Genomic DNA, 17,242 nt, shown 5'->3' with positions numbered 1-17,242 from the left:
CCAATTCACTCGACCTGCACGTCTTTGGACTGTGGGAGGAAACCCGAGCAAACCCACGCAGACTCTGGGAGAATGTGCAAACTCGACACGGAATCGACTCCCGACAGTTGGAATCGAGCCTGGGTCCCTAGTAGCGCTGTCAGGCAGCAGTGAGAACCACTGAGCGACTCGTCGGGCGGAATGGCCTGTTTCCAAACTGGAGAGATCCTATGCTTCTGTGATTTCTGTCCAGACATAATTGGGAATTGTCATTCGCTCGCTTGGAGTGACTGGGGTCAGCGATCTCAAAGTTAAATCCGTGAACACACACAGCCCCGTTCTTTGCCTGCAGAAAAAAGAAGTTTGTGGATTTCAACTCAACGCTGTAAGTGACAAAAACAGAAGTTGCAGGAAAAGCTCAACAGGTTTGAGAGGAGACAGGTGTCTGTCACTTCAGGGTAATGACCTTGGTGTTTCAGACATCAATTCCCAACCTCTTGATTGACAAAAACAGCAGCAAGCGGTCAGACCAACAGGGTTTTTCCTGAGCTCGACTCGTTCATCCGGTGGTTGGAGGGTGAACGCTCGTGCTGCCAAAGGAGCCGCTTGGACCACAAACTGGCGTGGAGCGATTCCAACAAAGTGCTCCTCAGTCTCATCCCAAGCGTTGAAACAGAGTCGGGCCGGGCAGTACGGATGACGAGGCCCCAGTGAGATTTGAACACACGACCCCTGGTTTACAAGACCAGTGCTCGAACCGCTGAGCTATGGAGCCGGGGGGCGCTGCGCTCAGCGCTCAGCGCTCGCGGCTGATTGGTTCACACTGGCTGACTCAAAGCGCTTGGGACACAGTTTCCAATCGATCCTCGCGTCACCGTCTGTGCAGTTTGAACAATCTGCCCGCGCGTGTGTGTGCGTGGGTTTGCTCCGGCTGCTCCGGATACCGCACTCAGTACAAAGATGTGTAGCGTTTGCGGGATTGGCCATGCTTCATTGTCCCATTGTGTCCGGTGATTGTGCGGGTCCGGAAGGGTGGATTAGTCAGCATTCAATGGAGAATGATGCAGTGTGCGCAATGGATCTGGGTCGATTGCTCTCTGCAGGGTCGGTGTTGACGAGATTAGAATAAATTAGATTGGCTACAGTGTGGAAACAGGCCCTTCAGCCCAACAAGTCCACATCGATCCACTGAAGAGTAACCCGCCCAGACCCGTTTCTCACTGAATAATGCATCGATGACAATTTAGAATGGCCAATTCACTCGACCTGCACGTCTTTGGACTGTGGGAGGAAACCCGAGCAAACCCACGCAGACTCTGGGAGAATGTGCAAACTCGACACGGAATCGACTCCCGACAGTTGGAATCGAGCCTGGGTCCCTAGTAGCGCTGTCAGGCAGCAGTGAGAACCACTGAGCGACTCGTCGGGCGGAATGGCCTGTTTCCAAACTGGAGAGATCCTATGCTTCTGTGATTTCTGTCCAGACATAATTGGGAATTGTCATTCGCTCGCTTGGAGTGACTGGGGACAGCGATCTCAAAGTTAAATCCGTGAACACACACAGCCCCGTTCTTTGCCTGCAGAAAAAAGAAGTTTGTGGATTTCAACTCAACGCTGTAAGTGACAAAAACAGAAGTTGCAGGAAAAGCTCAACAGGTTTGAGAGGAGACAGGTGTCTGTCACTTCAGGGTAATGACCTTGGTGTTTCAGACATCAATTCCCAAGCTCTTGATTGACAAAAACAGCAGCAAGCAGTCAGTCCAACAGGTTTTTTCCTGAGCTCGACTCGTTCATCCGGTGGTTGGGGGGTGAACGCTCGTGCTGCCAAAGGAGCCGCTTGGACCACAAACTGGCGTGGAGCGATTCCAACAAAGTGCTCCTCAGTCTCATCCCGACCGTTGAAACAGAACCGGCTCTGGCCGCGCCGGGCCGGGCAGCACGGATGACGAGGCCCCAGTGAGATTTGAACTCACGACCCCTGGTTTACAAAACCAGTGCTCTAACCGCTGAGCTATGGAGCCGGGTGGCGCTGCGCTCAGCGCTCGCGGCTGATTGGTTCACACTGGCTGACTCAAAGCGCTTGGGACACAGGTTCCAGTCGACCCTCGCGTCACCGTCTGTGCAGTTTGAACATTCTGCCCGCGCGTGAGTTTGCTCCGGCTGCTCCGGTTACCGCTCTCAGTACAAAGATGTGTAGCGTTTGCGGGATTGGCCATGCTTCATTGTCCCATTGTGTCCGGTGTTTGTGCGGGCCCGGAAGGGTGGATTAGTCAGCATTCAATGGAGAATGATGCAGTGTGCGCAATGGATCTGGGTCGATTGCTCTCTGCAGGGTCGGTGTTGACGAGATTAGAATAAATTAGATTGGCTACAGTGTGGAAACAGGCCCTTCAGCCCAACAAGTCCACATCGATCCTCTGAAGAGTAACCCGCCCAGACCCGTTTCTCACTGAATAATGCATCGATGACAATTTAGAATGGCCAATTCACTCGACCTGCACGTCTTTGGACTGTGGGAGGAAACCCGAGCAAACCCACGCAGACTCTGGGAGAATGTGCAAACTCGACACGGAATCGACTCCCGACAGTTGGAATCGAGCCTGGGTCCCTAGTAGCGCTGTCAGGCAGCAGTGAGAACCACTGAGCGACTCGTCGGGCGGAATGGCCTGTTTCCAAACTGGAGAGATCCTATGCTTCTGTGATTTCTGTCCAGACATAATTGGGAATTGTCATTCGCTCGCTTGGAGTGACTGGGGACAGCGATCTCAAAGTTCAATCCGTGAACACACACAGCCCCGTTCTTTGCCTGCAGAAAAAAGAAGTTTGTGGATTTCAACTCAACGCTGTAAGTGACAAAAACAGAAGTTGCAGGAAAAGCTCAACAGGTTTGAGAGGAGACAGGTGTCTGTCACTTCAGGGTAATGACCTTGCTGTTTCAGACATCAATTCCCAAGCTCTTGATTGACAAAAACAGCAGCAAGCAGTCAGTCCAACAGGGGTTTTCCTGAGCTCGACTCGTTCATCCGGTGGTTGGGGGGTGAACGCTCGTCCTGCCAAAGGAGCCGCTTGGACCACAAACTGGCGTGGAGCGATTCCAACAATGTGCTCCTCAGTCTCATCCCAAGCGTTGAAACAGAGTCGGGCCTGGCCGGGCCGGGCAGCACGGATGACGAGGCCCCAGTGAGATTTGAACTCACGACCGCTGGTTTACAAAACCAGTGCTCTAACCGCTGAGCTATGGAGCCGGGTGGCGCTGCGCTCAGCGCTCGCGGCTGATTGGTTCACACTGGCTGACTCAAAGCGCTTGGGACACAGTTTCCAATCGACCCTCGCGTCACCGTCTGTGCAGTTTGAACATTCTGCCCGCGCGTGTGTGTGCGTGGGTTTGCTCCGGCTGCTCCGGTTACCGATCTCAGTACAAAGATGTGTAGCTTTTGCGGGATTGGCCATGCTTCATTGTCCCATTGTGTCCGGTGATTGTGCGGGCCCGGAAGGGTGGATTAGTCAGCATTCAATGGAGAATGATGCAGTGTGCGTAATGGATCTGGGTCGATTGCTCTCTGCAGGGTCGGTGTTGACGAGATTAGAATAAATTAGATTGGCTACAGTGTGGAAACAGGCCCTTCAGCCCAACAAGTCCACATCGATCCTCTGAAGAGTAACCCGCCCAGACCCGTTTCTCACTGAATAATGCATCGATGACAATTTAGAATGGCCAATTCACTCGACCTGCACGTCTTTGGACTGTGGGAGGAAACCCGAGCAAACCCACGCAGACTCTGGGAGAATGTGCAAACTCGACACGGAATCGACTCCCGACAGTTGGAATCGAGCCTGGGTCCCTAGTAGCGCTGTCAGGCAGCAGTGAGAACCACTGAGCGACTCGTCGGGCGGAATGGCCTGTTTCCAAACAGGAGAGATCCTATGCTTCTATGATTTCTATCCAGACATAATTGGGAATTGTCATTCGCTCGCTTGGAGTGACTGGGGTCAGCGATCTCAAAGTTAAATCCGTGAACACACACAGCCCCGTTCTTTGCCTGCAGAAAAAAGAAGTTTGTGGATTTCAACTCAACGCTTTTGTAAGTGACAAAAACAGAAGTTGCATGAAAAGCTCAACAGGTTTGAGAGGAGACAGGTGTCTGTCACTTCAGGGTAATGACCTTGGTGTTTCAGACATCAATTCCCAAGCTCTTGATTGACAAAAACAGCAGCAAGCTGTCAGACCAACAGGGTTTTTTCCGAGCTCGACTCGTTCATCCGGTGGTTGGAGGGTGAACGCTCGTGCTGCCAAAGGAGCCGCTTGGACCACAAACTGGCGTGGAGCGATTCCAACAAAGTGCTCCTCAGTCTCATCCCGAGCGTTGAAACAGAGTCGGCTTTGGTCGGGCTGGGCAGCACGGATGATGAGGCCCCAGTGAGATTTGAACTCACGACCCCTGGTTTACAAGACCAGTGCTCTAACCGCTGAGTTATAGAGCCGGGTGGCGCTGCGCTCAGCGCTCAGCGCTCGCGGCTGATTGGTTCACACTGGCTGACTCAAAGCGCTTGGGACACAGGTTCCAGTCGACCCTCGCGTCACCGTCTGTGCAGTTTGAACATTCTGCCCGCGCGTGAGTGTGCGTGGGTTTGCTCCGGCTGCTCCGGTTACCGCTCTCAGTACAAAGATGTGTAGCGTTTGCGGGATTGGCCATGCTTCATTGTCCCATTGTGTCCGGTGTTTGTGCGGGCCCGGAAGGGTGGATTAGTCAGCATTCAATGGAGAATGATGCAGTGTGCGCAATGGATCTGGGTCGATTGCTCTCTGCAGGGTCGGTGTTGACGAGATTAGAATAAATTAGATTGGCTACAGTGTGGAAACAGGCCCTTCAGCCCAACAAGTCCACATCGATCCTCTGAAGAGTAACCCGCCCAGACCCGTTTCTCACTGAATAATGCATCGATGACAATTTAGAATGGCCAATTCACTCGACCTGCACGTCTTTGGACTGTGGGAGGAAACCCGAGCAAACCCACGCAGACTCTGGGAGAATGTGCAAACTCGACACGGAATCGACTCCCGACAGTTGGAATCGAGCCTGGGTCCCTAGTAGCGCTGTCAGGCAGCAGTGAGAACCACTGTGCGACTCGTCAGGCCGAATGGCCTGTTCCAAACTGGAGAGATCCTATGCTTCTGTGATTTCTGTCCAGACATAATTGGGAATTGTCATTCGCTCGCTTGGAGTGACTGGGGTCAGCGATCTCAAAGTTAAATCCGTGAACACACACAGCCCCGTTCTTTGCCTGCAGAAAAAAGAAGTTTGTGGATTTCAACTCAACGCTGTAAGTGACAAAAACAGAAGTTGCAGGAAAAGCTCAACAGGTTTGAGAGGAGACAGGTGTCTGTCACTTCAGGGTAATGACCTTGGTGTTTCAGACATCAATTCCCAAGCTCTTGATTGACAAAAACAGCAGCAAGCTGTCAGACCAACAGGGTTTTTCCTGAACTCGACTCGTTCATCCGGTGGTTGGAGGGTGAACGCTCGTGCTGCCAAAGGAGCCGCTTGGACCACAAACTGCCGTGGAGCGATTCCAACAAAGTGCTCCTCAGTCTCATTCCGGGCGTTGAAACAGAGTCGGCTCTGGCCGGGCCGCGCCGGGCAGCACGGATGACGAGGCCCCAGTGAGATTTGAACTCACGACCCCTGGTTTACAAGACCAGTGCTCTAATCGCTGAGCTATGGAGCCGGGTGGCGCTGCGCTCAGCGCTCGCGGCTGATTGGTTCACACTGGCTGACTCAAAGCGCTTGGGACACAGGTTCCAATCGACCCTCGCGTCACCGTCTGTGCAGTTTGAACATTCTGCCCGCGCGTGGGTTTGCTCCGGCTGCTCCGGTTACCGCTCTCAGTACAAAGATGTGTAGCGTTTGCGGGATTGGCCATGCTTCATTGTCCCATTGTGTCCGGTGATTGTGCGGGCCCGGAAGGGTGGATTAGTCAGCATTCAATGGAGAATGATGCAGTGTGCGCAATGGATCTGGGTCGATTGCTCTCTGCAGGATCGGTGTTGACGAGATTAGAATAAATTAGATTGGCTACAGTGTGGAAACAGGCCCTTCAGCCCAACAAGTCCACATCGATCCACTGAAGAGTAACCCGCCCAGACCCGTTTCTCACTGAATAATGCATCGATGACAATTTAGAATGGCCAATTCACTCGACCTGCACGTCTTTGGACTGTGGGAGGAAACCCGAGCAAACCCACGCAGACTCTGGGAGAATGTGCAAACTCGACACGGAATCGACTCCCGACAGTTGGAATCGAGCCTGGGTCCCTAGTAGCGCTGTCAGGCAGCAGTGAGAACCACTGAGCGACTCGTCGGGCGGAATGGCCTGTTTCCAAACTGGAGAGATCCTATGCTTCTGTGATTTCTGTCCAGACATAATTGGGAATTGTCATTCGCTCGCTTGGAGTGCCTGGGGTCAGCGATCTCAAAGTTAAATCCGTGAACACACACAGCCCCGTTCTTTGCCTGCAGAAAAAAGAAGTTTGTGGATTTCAACTCAACGCTGTAAGTGACAAAAACAGAAGTTGCAGGAAAAGCTCAACAGGTTTGAGAGGAGACAGGTGTCTGTCACTTCAGGGTAATGACCTTGGTGTTTCAGACATCAATTCCCAAGCTCTTGATTGACAAAAACAGCAGCAAGCAGTCAGACCAACAGGGTTTTTCCTGAGCTCGACTCGTTCATCCGGTGGTTGGAGGGTGAACGCTCGTGCTGCCAAAGGAGCCGCTTGGACCACAAACTGGCGTGGAGCGATTCCAACAAAGTGCTCCTCAGTCTCATCCCGAGCGTTGAAACATATTCGGCTTTGGCCGGGCCGGGCCGGGCAGCACGGATGACGAGGCCCCAGCGAGATTTGAACTCACGACCTCTGGTTTACAAGACCAGACTCTAACCGCTGAGCTATGGAGCCGGGTGGCGCGGCGCTCAGCGCTCAGCGCTCGCGGCTGATTGGTTCACACTGGCTGACTCAAAGCGCTTGGGACACAGGTTCCAATCGACCCTCGCGTCACCGTCTGTGCAGTTTGAACATTCTGCCCGCGCGTGTGTGTGCGTGGGTTTGCTCCGGCTGCTCCGGTTACCGATCTCAGTACAAAGATGTGTAGCGTTTGCGGGATTGGCCATGCTTCATTGTCCCATTGTGTCCGGTGATTGTGCGGGCCCGGAAGGGTGGATTAGTCAGCATTCAATGGAGAATGATGCAGTGTGCGGAATGGATCTGGGTCGATTGCTCTCTGCAGGGTCGGTGTTGACGAGATTAGAATAAATTAGATTGGCTACAGTGTGGAAACAGGCCCTTCAGCCCAACAAGTCCACATCGATCCTCTGAAGAGTAACCCGCCCAGACCCGTTTCTCACTGAATAATGCATCGATGACAATTTAGAATGGCCAATTCACTCGACCTGCCCGTCTTTGGACTGTGGGAGGAAACCGGAGCAAACCCACGCAGACTCTGGGAGAATGTGCAAACGCGACACGGAATCGACTCCCGACAGTTGGAATCGAGCCTTGGTCCCTAGTAGCGCTGTCAGGCAGCAGTGAGAACCACTGAGCGACTCGTTGGGCGGAATGGCCTGTTTCCAAACTGGAGAGATCCTATGCTTCTGTGATTTCTGTCCAGACATAATTGGGAATTGTCATTCGCTCGCTTGGAGTGCCTGGGGTCAGCGATCTCAAAGTTAAATCCGTGAACACACACAGCCCCGTTCTTTGCCTGCAGAAAAAAGAAGTTTGTGGATTTCAACTCAACGCTGTAAGTGACAAAAACAGAAGTTGCAGGAAAAGCTCAACAGGTTTGAGAGGAGACAGGTGTCTGTCACTTCAGGGTAATGACCTTGCTGTTTCAGACATCAATTCCCAAGCTCTTGATTGACAAAAACATCAGCAAGCAGTCAGTCAGTCCGACCGGGTTTTTCCTGAGCTCGACTCGTTCATCCGGTGGTTGGGGGGTGATCGCTCATGCTGCCAAAGGAGCCGCTTGGACCACAAACTGGCGTGGAGCGATTCCAACAAAGTGCTCCTCAGTCTCATCCCAAGCGTTGAAACAGAGTCGGGCCTGGCCGGGCCGGGCAGCACGGATGACGAGGCCCCAGTGAGATTTGAACTCACGACCCCTGGTTTACAAGACCAGTGCTCTAACCGCTGAGCTATGGAGCCGGGTGCCGCGCCGCTCAGCGCTCAGCTCTCGCGGCTGATTGGTTCACACTGGCTGACTCAAAGCGCTTGGGACACAGGTTCCAATCGACCCTCGCGTCACCGTCTGTGCAGTTTGAACATTCTGCGCGCGCGTGGGTTTGCTCCGGCTGCTCCGGTTACCGATCTCAGTACAAAGATGTGTAGCGTTTGCGGGATTGGCCATGCTTCATTGTCCCATTGTGTCCGGTGATTGTGCGGGCCCGGAAGGGTGGATTAGTCAGCATTCAATGGAGAATGATGCAGTGTGCGGAATGGATCTGGGTCGATTGCTCTCTGCAGGGTCGGTGTTGACGAGATTAGAATAAATTAGATTGGCTACAGTGTGGAAACAGGCCCTTCAGCCCAACAAGTCCACATCGATCCTCTGAAGAGTAACCCGCCCAGACCCGTTTCTCACTGAATAATGCATCGATGACAATTTAGAATGGCCAATTCACTCGACCTGCCCGTCTTTGGACTGTGGGAGGAAACCGGAGCAAACCCACGCAGACTCTGGGAGAATGTGCAAACGCGACACGGAATCGACTCCCGACAGTTGGAATCGAGCCTTGGTCCCTAGTAGCGCTGTGAGGCAGCAGTGAGAACCACTGAGCGACTCGTCGGGCGGAATGGCCTGTTTCCAAACTGGAGAGATCCTATGCTTCTGTGATTTCTGTCCAGACATAATTGGGAATTGTCATTCGCTCGCTTGGAGTGCCTGGGGTCAGCGATCTCAAAGTTAAATCCGTGAACACACACAGCCCCGTTCTTTGCCTGCAGAAAAAAGAAGTTTGTGGATTTCAACTCAACGCTGTAAGTGACAAAAACAGAAGTTGCAGGAAAAGCTCAACAGGTTTGAGAGGAGACAGGTGTCTGTCACTTCAGGGTAATGACCTTGCTGTTTCAGACATCAATTCCCAAGCTCTTGATTGACAAAAACATCAGCAAGCAGTCAGTCAGTCCAACCGGGTTTTTCCTGAGCTCGACTCGTTCATCCGGTGGTTGGGGGGTGATCGCTCGTGCTGCCAAAGGAGCCGCTTGGACCACAAACTGGCGTGGAGCGATTCCAACAAAGTGCTCCTCAGTCTCATCCCAAGCGTTGAAACAGAGTCGGGCCTGGCCGGGCCGGGCAGCACGGATGACGAGGCCCCAGTGAGATTTGAACTCACGACCCCTGGTTTACAAGACCAGTGCTCTAACCGCTGAGCTATGGGGCCGGGTGGCGCGGCGCTCAGCGCTCAGCGCTCGCGGCTGATTGGTTCACACTGACTGACTCAAAGCGCTTGGGACACAGGTTCCAATCGACCCTCGCGTCACCGTCTGTGCAGTTTGAACATTCTGCCCGCGCGTGTGTGTGCGGGGGATTGCTCCGGCTGCTCCGGTTACCGAGCTCAGTACAAAGATGTGTAGCTTCTGCGGGATTGGCCATGCTTCATTGTCCCATTGTGTCCGGTGATTGTGCGGGCCCGGAAGGGTGGATTAGTCAGCATTCAATGGAGAATGATGCAGTGTGCGGAATGGATCTGGGTCGATTGCTCTCTGCAGGGTCGGTGTTGACGAGATTAGAATAAATTAGATTGGCTACAGTGTGGAAACAGGCCCTTCAGCCCAACAAGTCCACATCGATCCTCTGAAGAGTAACCCGCCCAGACCCGTTTCTCACTAAATAATGCATCGATGACAATTTAGAATGGCCAATTCACTCGACCTGCCCGTCCTTGGACTGTGGGAGGAAACCGGAGCAAACCCACGCAGACTCTGGGAGAATGTGCAAACTCGACACGGAATCGACTCCCGACAGTTGGAATCGAGCCTGGGTCCTTAGTAGCGCTGTGAGGCAGCAGTGAGAACCACTGAGCGACTCGTTGGGCGGAATGGCCTGTTTCCAAACTGGAGAGATCCTATGCTTCTGTGATTTCTGTCCAGACATAATTGGGAATTGTCATTCGCTCGCTTGGAGTGCCTGGGGTCAGCGATCTCAAAGTTAAATCCGTGAACACACACAGCCCCGTTCTTTGCCTGCAGAAAAAAGAAGTTTGTGGATTTCAACTCAACGCTGGAAGTGACAAAAACAGAAGTTGCAGGAAAAGCTCAACAGGTTTGAGAGGAGACAGGTGTCTGTCACTTCAGGGTAATGACCTTGCTGTTTCAGACATCAATTCCCAAGCTCTTGATTGACAAAAACAGCAGCGAGCAGACAGTCCAACAGGGTTTTTCCTGAGGTCGACTCTTTCATCCGGTGGTTGGGGGGTGAACGCTCGTGCTGCCAAAGGAGCCGCTTGGACCACAAACTGGCGTGGAGCGATTCCAACAAAGTGCTCCTCAGTCTCATCCCAAGCGTTGAAACAGAGTCGGGCCTGGCCGGGCCGGGCAGCACGGATGACGAGGCCCCAGTGAGATTTGAACTCACGACCCCTGGTTTACAAGACCAGTGCCCTAACCGCTGAGCTATGGAGCCGGGTGGCGCTGCGCTCAGCGCTCAGCGCTCGCGGCTGATTGGTTCACACTGGCTGACTCAAAGCGCTTGGGACACAGGTTCCAATCGACCCTCGCGTCACCGTCTGTGCAGTTTGAACGTTCTGCCCGCGCGTGTGTGTGCGTGGGTTTGCTCCGGCTGCTCCGGTTACCGCTCTCAGTACAAAGATGTGTAGCTTCTGCGGGATTGGCCATGCTTCATTGTCCCATTGTGTCCGGTGAATGTGCGGGCCCGAAAGGGTGGATTAGTCAGCATTCAATGGAGAATGATGCAGTGTGCGGAATGGATCTGGGTCGATTGCTCTCTGCAGGGTCGGTGTTGACGAGATTAGAATAAATTAGATTGGCTACAGTGTGGAAACAGGCCCTTCAGCCATACAAGTCCACATCGATCCTCTGAAGAGTAACCCGCCCAGACCCGTTTCTCACTGAATAATGCATCGATGACAATTTAGAATGGCCAATTCACTCGACCTGCCGGTCTTTGGACTGTGGGAGGAAACCGGAGCAAGCCCACGCAGACTCTGGGAGAATGTGCAAACTCGACACAGAATCGACTCCCGACAGTTGGAATCGAGCCTGGGTCCCTAATAGCGCTGTCAGGCAGCAGTGAGAACCACTGAGCGACCCGTCGGGCGGAATGGCCTGTTTCCAAACTGGAGAGATCCTATGCTTCTGTGATTTCTGTCCAGACATAATTAGGAATTGTCATTCGCTCGCTTGGAGTGCCTGGGGTCAGCGATCTCAAAGTTAAATCCGTGAACACACACAGCCCCGTTCTTTGCCTGCAGAAAAAAAGAAGTTTGTGGATTTCAACTCAACGCTGTAAGTGACAAAAACAGAAGTTGCAGGAAAAGCTCAACAGGTTTGAGAGGAGACAGGTGTCTGTCACTTCAGGGTAATGACCTTGCTGTTTCAGACATCAATTCCCAAGCTCTTGATTGACAAAAACAGCAGCAAGCAGTCAGACCAACAGGGTTTTTCCTGAGCTCGACTCGTTCATCCGGTGGTTGGAGGGTGAACGCTCGTGCTGCCAAAGGAGCCGCTTGGACCACAAACTGGCGTGGAGCGATTCCAACAAAGTGCTCCTCAGTCTCATCCCAAGCGTTGAAACAGAGTCGGGCCTGGCCGGGCCGGGCAGCACGGATGACGAGGCCCCAGTGAGATTTGAACTCACGACCCCTGGTTTACAAGACCAGTGCTCTAACCGCTGAGCTATGGAGCCGGGTGGCGCGCCGCTCAGCGCTCAGCGCTCGCGGCTGATTGGTTCACACTGGCTGACTCAAAGCGCTTGGGACACAGGTTCCAATCGACCCTCGCGTCACCGTCTGTGCAGTTTGAACATTCTGCCCGCGCGTGGGTTTGCTCCGGCTGCTCCGGTTACCGCTCTCAGTACAAAGATGTGTAGCGTTTGCGGGATTGGCCATGCTTCATTGTCCCATTGTGTCCGGTGATTGTGCGGGCCCGGAAGGGTGGATTAGTCAGCATTCAATGGAGAATGATGCAGTGTGCGGAATGGATCTGGGTCGATTGCTCTCTGCAGGGTCGGTGTTGACGAGATTAGAATAAATTAGATTGGCTACAGTGTGGAAACAGGCCCTTCAGCCCAACAAGTCTACATCGATCCTCTGAAGAGTAACCCGCCCAGACCCGTTTCTCACTGAATAATGCATCGATGACAATTTAGAATGGCCAATTCACTCGACCTGCACGTCTTTGGACTGTGGGAGGAAACCCGAGCAAACCGACGCAGACTCTGGGAGAATGTGCAAACTCGACACGGAATCGACTCCCGACAGTTGGAAACGAGCCTGGGTCCCTATTAGCGCTGTCAGGCAGCAGTGAGAACCACTGAGCGACTCGTCGGGCGGAATGGCCTGTTTCCAAACTGGAGAGATCCTATGCTTCTGTGATTTCTGTCCAGACATAATTGGGAATTGTCATTCGCTCGCTTGGAGTGACTGGGGTCAGCGATCTCAAAGTTAAATCCGTGAACACACACAGCCCCGTTCTTTGCCTGCAGAAAAAAGAAGTTTGTGGATTTCAACTCAACGCTGTAAGTGACAAAAACAGAAGTTGCAGGAAAAGCTCAACAGGTTTGAGAGGAGACAGGTGTCTGTCACTTCAGGGTAATGACCTTGCTGTTTCAGACATCAATTCCCAAGCTCTTGATTGACAAAAACATCAGCAAGCAGTCAGTCAGTCCAACCGGGTTTTTCCTGAACTCGACTCGTTCATCCGGTGGTTGGGGGGTGATCGCTCGTGCTGCCAAAGGAGCCGCTTGGACCACAAACTGGCGTGGAGCGATTCCAACAAAGTGCTCCTCAGTCTCATCCCAAGCGTTGAAACAGAGTCGGGCCTGGCCGGGCCGGGCAGCACGGATGACGAGGCCCCAGTGAGATTTGAACTCACGACCCCTGGTTTACAAGACCAGTGCTCTAACCGCTGAGCTATGGGGCCGGGTGGCGCGGCGCTCAGCGCTCAGCGCTCGCGGCTGATTGGTTCACACTGGCTGACTCAAAGCGCTTGGGACACAGGTTCCAATCGAACATCGCGTCACCGTCTGTGCAGTTTGAACATTCTGCCCGCGCGTGTGTGTGCGGGGGATTGCTCCGGCTGCTCCGGTTACCGAGCTCAGTACAAAGATGTGTAGCTTCTGCGGGATTGGCCATGCTTCATTGTCCCATTGTGTCCGGTGATTGTGCGGGCCCGGAAGGGTGGATTAGTCAGCATTCAATGGAGAATGATGCAGTGTGCGGAATGGATCTGGGTCGATTGCTCTCTGCAGGGTCGGTGTTGACGAGATTAGAATAAATTAGATTGGCTACAGTTTGGAAACAGGCCCTTCAGCCCAACAAGTCCACATCGATCCTCTGAAGAGTAACCCGCCCAGACCCGTTTCTCACTAAATAATGCATCGATGACAATTTAGAATGGCCAATTCACTCGACCTGCCCGTCCTTGGACTGTGGGAGGAAACCGGAGCAAACCCACGCAGACTCTGGGAGAATGTGCAAACTCGACACGGAATCGACTCCCGACAGTTGGAATCGAGCCTGGGTCCTTAGTAGCGCTGTGAGGCAGCAGTGAGAACCACTGAGCGACTCGTTGGGCGGAATGGCCTGTTTCCAAACTGGAGAGATCCTATGCTTCTGTGATTTCTGTCCAGACATAATTGGGAATTGTCATTCGCTCGCTTGGAGTGCCTGGGGTCAGCGATCTCAAAGTTAAATCCGTGAACACACACAGCCCCGTTCTTTGCCTGCAGAAAAAAGAAGTTTGTGGATTTCAACTCAACGCTGTAAGTGACAAAAACAGAAGTTGCAGGAAAAGCTCAACAGGTTTGAGAGGAGACAGGTGTCTGTCACTTCAGGGTAATGACCTTGCTGTTTCAGACATCAATTCCCAAGCTCTTGATTGACAAAAACAGCAGCGAGCAGACAGTCCAACAGGGTTTTTCCTGAGCTCGACTCTTTCATCCGGTGGTTGGGGGGTGAACGCTCGTGCTGCCAAAGGAGCCGCTTGGACCACAAACTGGCGTGGAGCGATTCCAACAAAGTGCTCCTCAGTCTCATCCCAAGCGTTGAAACAGAGTCGGGCCTGGCCGGGCCGGGCAGCACGGATGACGAGGCCCCAGTGAGATTTGAACTCACGACCCCTGGTTTACAAGACCAGTGCTCTAACCGCTGAGCTATGGAGCCGGGTGGCGCTGCGCTCAGCGCTCAGCGCTCGCGGCTGATTGGTTCACACTGGCTGACTCAAAGCGCTTGGGACACAGGTTCCAATCGACCCTCGCGTCACCGTCTGTGCAGTTTGAACGTTCTGCCCGCGCGTGTGTGTGCGTGGGTTTGCTCCGGCTGCTCCGGTTACCGCTCTCAGTACAAAGATGTGTAGCTTCTGCGGGATTGGCCATGCTTCATTGTCCCATTGTGTCCGGTGAATGTGCGGGCCCGAAAGGGTGGATTAGTCAGCATTCAATGGAGAATGATGCAGTGTGCGGAATGGATCTGGGTCGATTGCTCTCTGCAGGGTCGGTGTTGACGAGATTAGAATAAATTAGATTGGCTACAGTGTGGAAACAGGCCCTTCAGCCCAACAAGTCCACATCGATCCTCTGAAGAGTAACCCGCCCAGACCCGTTTCTCACTGAATAATGCATCGATGACAATTTAGAATGGCCAATTCACTCGACCTGCCCGTCTTTGGACTGTGGGAGGAAACCGGAGCAAACCCACGCAGACTCTGGGAGAATGTGCAAACTCGACACGGAATCGACTCCCGACAGTTGGAATTGAGCCTGGGTCCCTAATAGCGCTGTCAGGCAGCAGTGAGAACCACTGAGCGACCCGTCGGGCGGAATGGCCTGTTTCCAAACTGGAGAGATCCTATGCTTCTGTGATTTCTGTCCAGACATAATTAGGAATTGTCATTCGCTCGCTTGGAGTGACTGGGGTCAGCGATCTCAAAGTTAAATCCGTGAACACACACAGCCCCGTTCTTTGCCTGCAGAAAAAAAGAAGTTTGTGGATTTCAACTCAACGCTGTAAGTGACAAAAACAGAAGTTGCAGGAAAAGCTCAACAGGTTTGAGAGGAGACAGGTGTCTGTCACTTCAGGGTAATGACCTTGGTGTTTCAGACATCAATTCCCAAGCTCTTGATTGACAAAAACAGCAGCAAGCAGTCAGACCAACAGGGTTTTTCCTGAGCTCGACTCGTTCATCCGGTGGTTGGAGGGTGAACGCTCGTGCTGCCAAAGGAGCCGCTTGGACCGCAAACTGGCGTGGAGCGATTCCAACAAAGTGCTCCTCAGTCTCATCCCAAGCGTTGAAACAGAGTCGGGCCTGGCCGGGCCGGGCAGCACGGATGACGAGGCCCCAGTGAGATTTGAACTCACGACCCCTGGTTTACAAGACCAGTGCTCTAACCGCTGAGCTATGGAGCCGGGTGGCGCGCCGCTCAGCGCTCAGCGCTCGCGGCTGATTGGTTCACACTGGCTGACTCAAAGCGCTTGGGACACAGGTTCCAATCGACCCTCGCGTCACCGTCTGTGCAGTTTGAACATTCTGCCCGCGCGTGGGTTTGCTCCGGCTGCTCCGGTTACCGATCTCAGTACAAAGATGTGTAGCGTTTGCGGGATTGGCCATGCTTCATTGTCCCATTGTGTCCGGTGATTGTGCGGGCCCGGAAGGGTGGATTAGTCAGCATTCAATGGAGAATGATGCAGTGTGCGGAATGGATCTGGGTCGATTGCTCTCTGCAGGGTCGGTGTTGACGAGATTAGAATAAATTAGATTGGCTACAGTGTGGAAACAGGCCCTTCAGCCCAACAAGTCCACATCGATCCTCTGAAGAGTAACCCGCCCAGACCCGTTTCTCACTGAATAATGCATCGATGACAATTTAGAATGGCCAATTCACTCGACCTGCCCGTCTTTGGACTGTGGGAGGAAACCGGAGCAAACCCACGCAGACTCTGGGAGAATGTGCAAACGCGACACGGAATCGACTCCCGACAGTTGGAATCGAGCCTTGGTCCCTAGTAGCGCTGTGAGGCAGCAGTGAGAACCACTGAGCGACTCGTTGGGCGGAATGGCCTGTTTCCAAACTGGAGAGATCCTATGCTTCTGTGATTTCTGTCCAGACATAATTGGGAATTGTCATTCGCTCGCTTGGAGTGCCTGGGGTCAGCGATCTCAAAGTTAAATCCGTGAACACACACAGCCCCGTTCTTTGCCTGCAGAAAAAAGAAGTTTGTGGATTTCAACTCAACGCTGTAAGTGACAAAAACAGAAGTTGCAGGAAAAGCTCAACAGGTTTGAGAGGAGACAGGTGTCTGTCACTTCAGGGTAATGACCTTGCTGTTTCAGACATCAATTCCCAAGCTCTTGATTGACAAAAACATCAGCAAGCAGTCAGTCAGTCCAACCGGGTTTTTCCTGAGCTCGACTCGTTCATCCGGTGGTTGGGGGGTGATCGCTCGTGCTGCCAAAGGAGCCGCTTGGACCACAAACTGGCGTGGAGCGATTCCAACAAAGTGCTCCTCAGTCTCATCCCGAGCGTTGAAACAGAGTCGGCTTTGGTCGGGCCCGGCAGCACGGAGGACGAGGCCCCAGTGAGATTTGAACTCACGACCCCTGGTTTACAAAACCAGTGCTCTAACCGCTGAGCTATAGAGCCGGGTGGCGCTGCGCTCAGCGCTCGCGGCTGATTGGTTCACACTGGCTGACTCAAAGCGCTTGGGACACAGGTTCCAATCGACCCTCGCGTCACCGTCTGTGCAGTTTGAACATTCTGCCCGCGCGTGGGTTTGCTCCGGCTGCTCCGGTTACCGCTCTCAGTACAAAGATGTGTAGCGTTTGCGGGATTGGCCATGCTTCATTGTCCCATTGTGTCCGGTGATTGTGCGCGCCCGGAAGGGTGGATTAGTCAGCATTCAATGGAGAATGATGCAGTGTGCGCAATGGATCTGGGTCGATTGCTCTCTGCAGGGTCGGTGTTGACGAGATTAGAATAAATTAGATTGGCTACAGTGTGGAAACAGGCCCTTCAGCCCAACAAGTCTACATCGA

At 53.2% G+C, this 17,242-nt stretch overlaps 14 non-coding genes across 14 annotated transcripts; all 14 read right to left on the bottom strand.

Annotated features, from left to right (window-relative positions):
* Window positions 1–681: 681 nt before the first annotated feature.
* Window positions 682–754, bottom strand: trnat-ugu (transfer RNA threonine (anticodon UGU)). The gene has a single exon. It is a non-coding gene; the product is annotated as a tRNA-Thr (tRNA).
* Window positions 755–1,927: 1,173 nt separating this feature from the next.
* On the bottom strand, window positions 1,928–2,000 carry trnat-ugu (transfer RNA threonine (anticodon UGU)). Its single transcript has one exon. It is a non-coding gene; the product is annotated as a tRNA-Thr (tRNA).
* A 1,151-nt stretch (window positions 2,001–3,151) lies between these two features.
* Window positions 3,152–3,224, bottom strand: trnat-ugu (transfer RNA threonine (anticodon UGU)). The gene has a single exon. It is a non-coding gene; the product is annotated as a tRNA-Thr (tRNA).
* Window positions 3,225–4,388: 1,164 nt separating this feature from the next.
* trnat-ugu (transfer RNA threonine (anticodon UGU)) lies at window positions 4,389–4,461 on the bottom strand. Its single transcript has one exon. It is a non-coding gene; the product is annotated as a tRNA-Thr (tRNA).
* A 1,172-nt stretch (window positions 4,462–5,633) lies between these two features.
* trnat-ugu (transfer RNA threonine (anticodon UGU)) lies at window positions 5,634–5,706 on the bottom strand. The gene has a single exon. It is a non-coding gene; the product is annotated as a tRNA-Thr (tRNA).
* A 1,156-nt stretch (window positions 5,707–6,862) lies between these two features.
* trnat-ugu (transfer RNA threonine (anticodon UGU)) lies at window positions 6,863–6,934 on the bottom strand. Its single transcript has one exon. It is a non-coding gene; the product is annotated as a tRNA-Thr (tRNA).
* Window positions 6,935–8,106: 1,172 nt separating this feature from the next.
* On the bottom strand, window positions 8,107–8,179 carry trnat-ugu (transfer RNA threonine (anticodon UGU)). Its single transcript has one exon. It is a non-coding gene; the product is annotated as a tRNA-Thr (tRNA).
* Window positions 8,180–9,341: 1,162 nt separating this feature from the next.
* On the bottom strand, window positions 9,342–9,414 carry trnat-ugu (transfer RNA threonine (anticodon UGU)). Its single transcript has one exon. It is a non-coding gene; the product is annotated as a tRNA-Thr (tRNA).
* A 1,168-nt stretch (window positions 9,415–10,582) lies between these two features.
* trnat-ugu (transfer RNA threonine (anticodon UGU)) lies at window positions 10,583–10,655 on the bottom strand. The gene has a single exon. It is a non-coding gene; the product is annotated as a tRNA-Thr (tRNA).
* Window positions 10,656–11,824: 1,169 nt separating this feature from the next.
* Window positions 11,825–11,897, bottom strand: trnat-ugu (transfer RNA threonine (anticodon UGU)). The gene has a single exon. It is a non-coding gene; the product is annotated as a tRNA-Thr (tRNA).
* A 1,162-nt stretch (window positions 11,898–13,059) lies between these two features.
* On the bottom strand, window positions 13,060–13,132 carry trnat-ugu (transfer RNA threonine (anticodon UGU)). Its single transcript has one exon. It is a non-coding gene; the product is annotated as a tRNA-Thr (tRNA).
* Window positions 13,133–14,300: 1,168 nt separating this feature from the next.
* Window positions 14,301–14,373, bottom strand: trnat-ugu (transfer RNA threonine (anticodon UGU)). Its single transcript has one exon. It is a non-coding gene; the product is annotated as a tRNA-Thr (tRNA).
* Window positions 14,374–15,542: 1,169 nt separating this feature from the next.
* Window positions 15,543–15,615, bottom strand: trnat-ugu (transfer RNA threonine (anticodon UGU)). The gene has a single exon. It is a non-coding gene; the product is annotated as a tRNA-Thr (tRNA).
* A 1,162-nt stretch (window positions 15,616–16,777) lies between these two features.
* trnat-ugu (transfer RNA threonine (anticodon UGU)) lies at window positions 16,778–16,850 on the bottom strand. Its single transcript has one exon. It is a non-coding gene; the product is annotated as a tRNA-Thr (tRNA).
* Between the last annotated feature and the right edge of the window lie 392 nt (window positions 16,851–17,242).

Source organism: Chiloscyllium punctatum, chromosome 34 (genome assembly GCF_047496795.1).
Source record: "Chiloscyllium punctatum isolate Juve2018m chromosome 34, sChiPun1.3, whole genome shotgun sequence".
NCBI lineage: Eukaryota > Metazoa > Chordata > Chondrichthyes > Orectolobiformes > Hemiscylliidae > Chiloscyllium > Chiloscyllium punctatum.
This window is presented reverse-complemented; position numbering and strand designations above follow the sequence as displayed.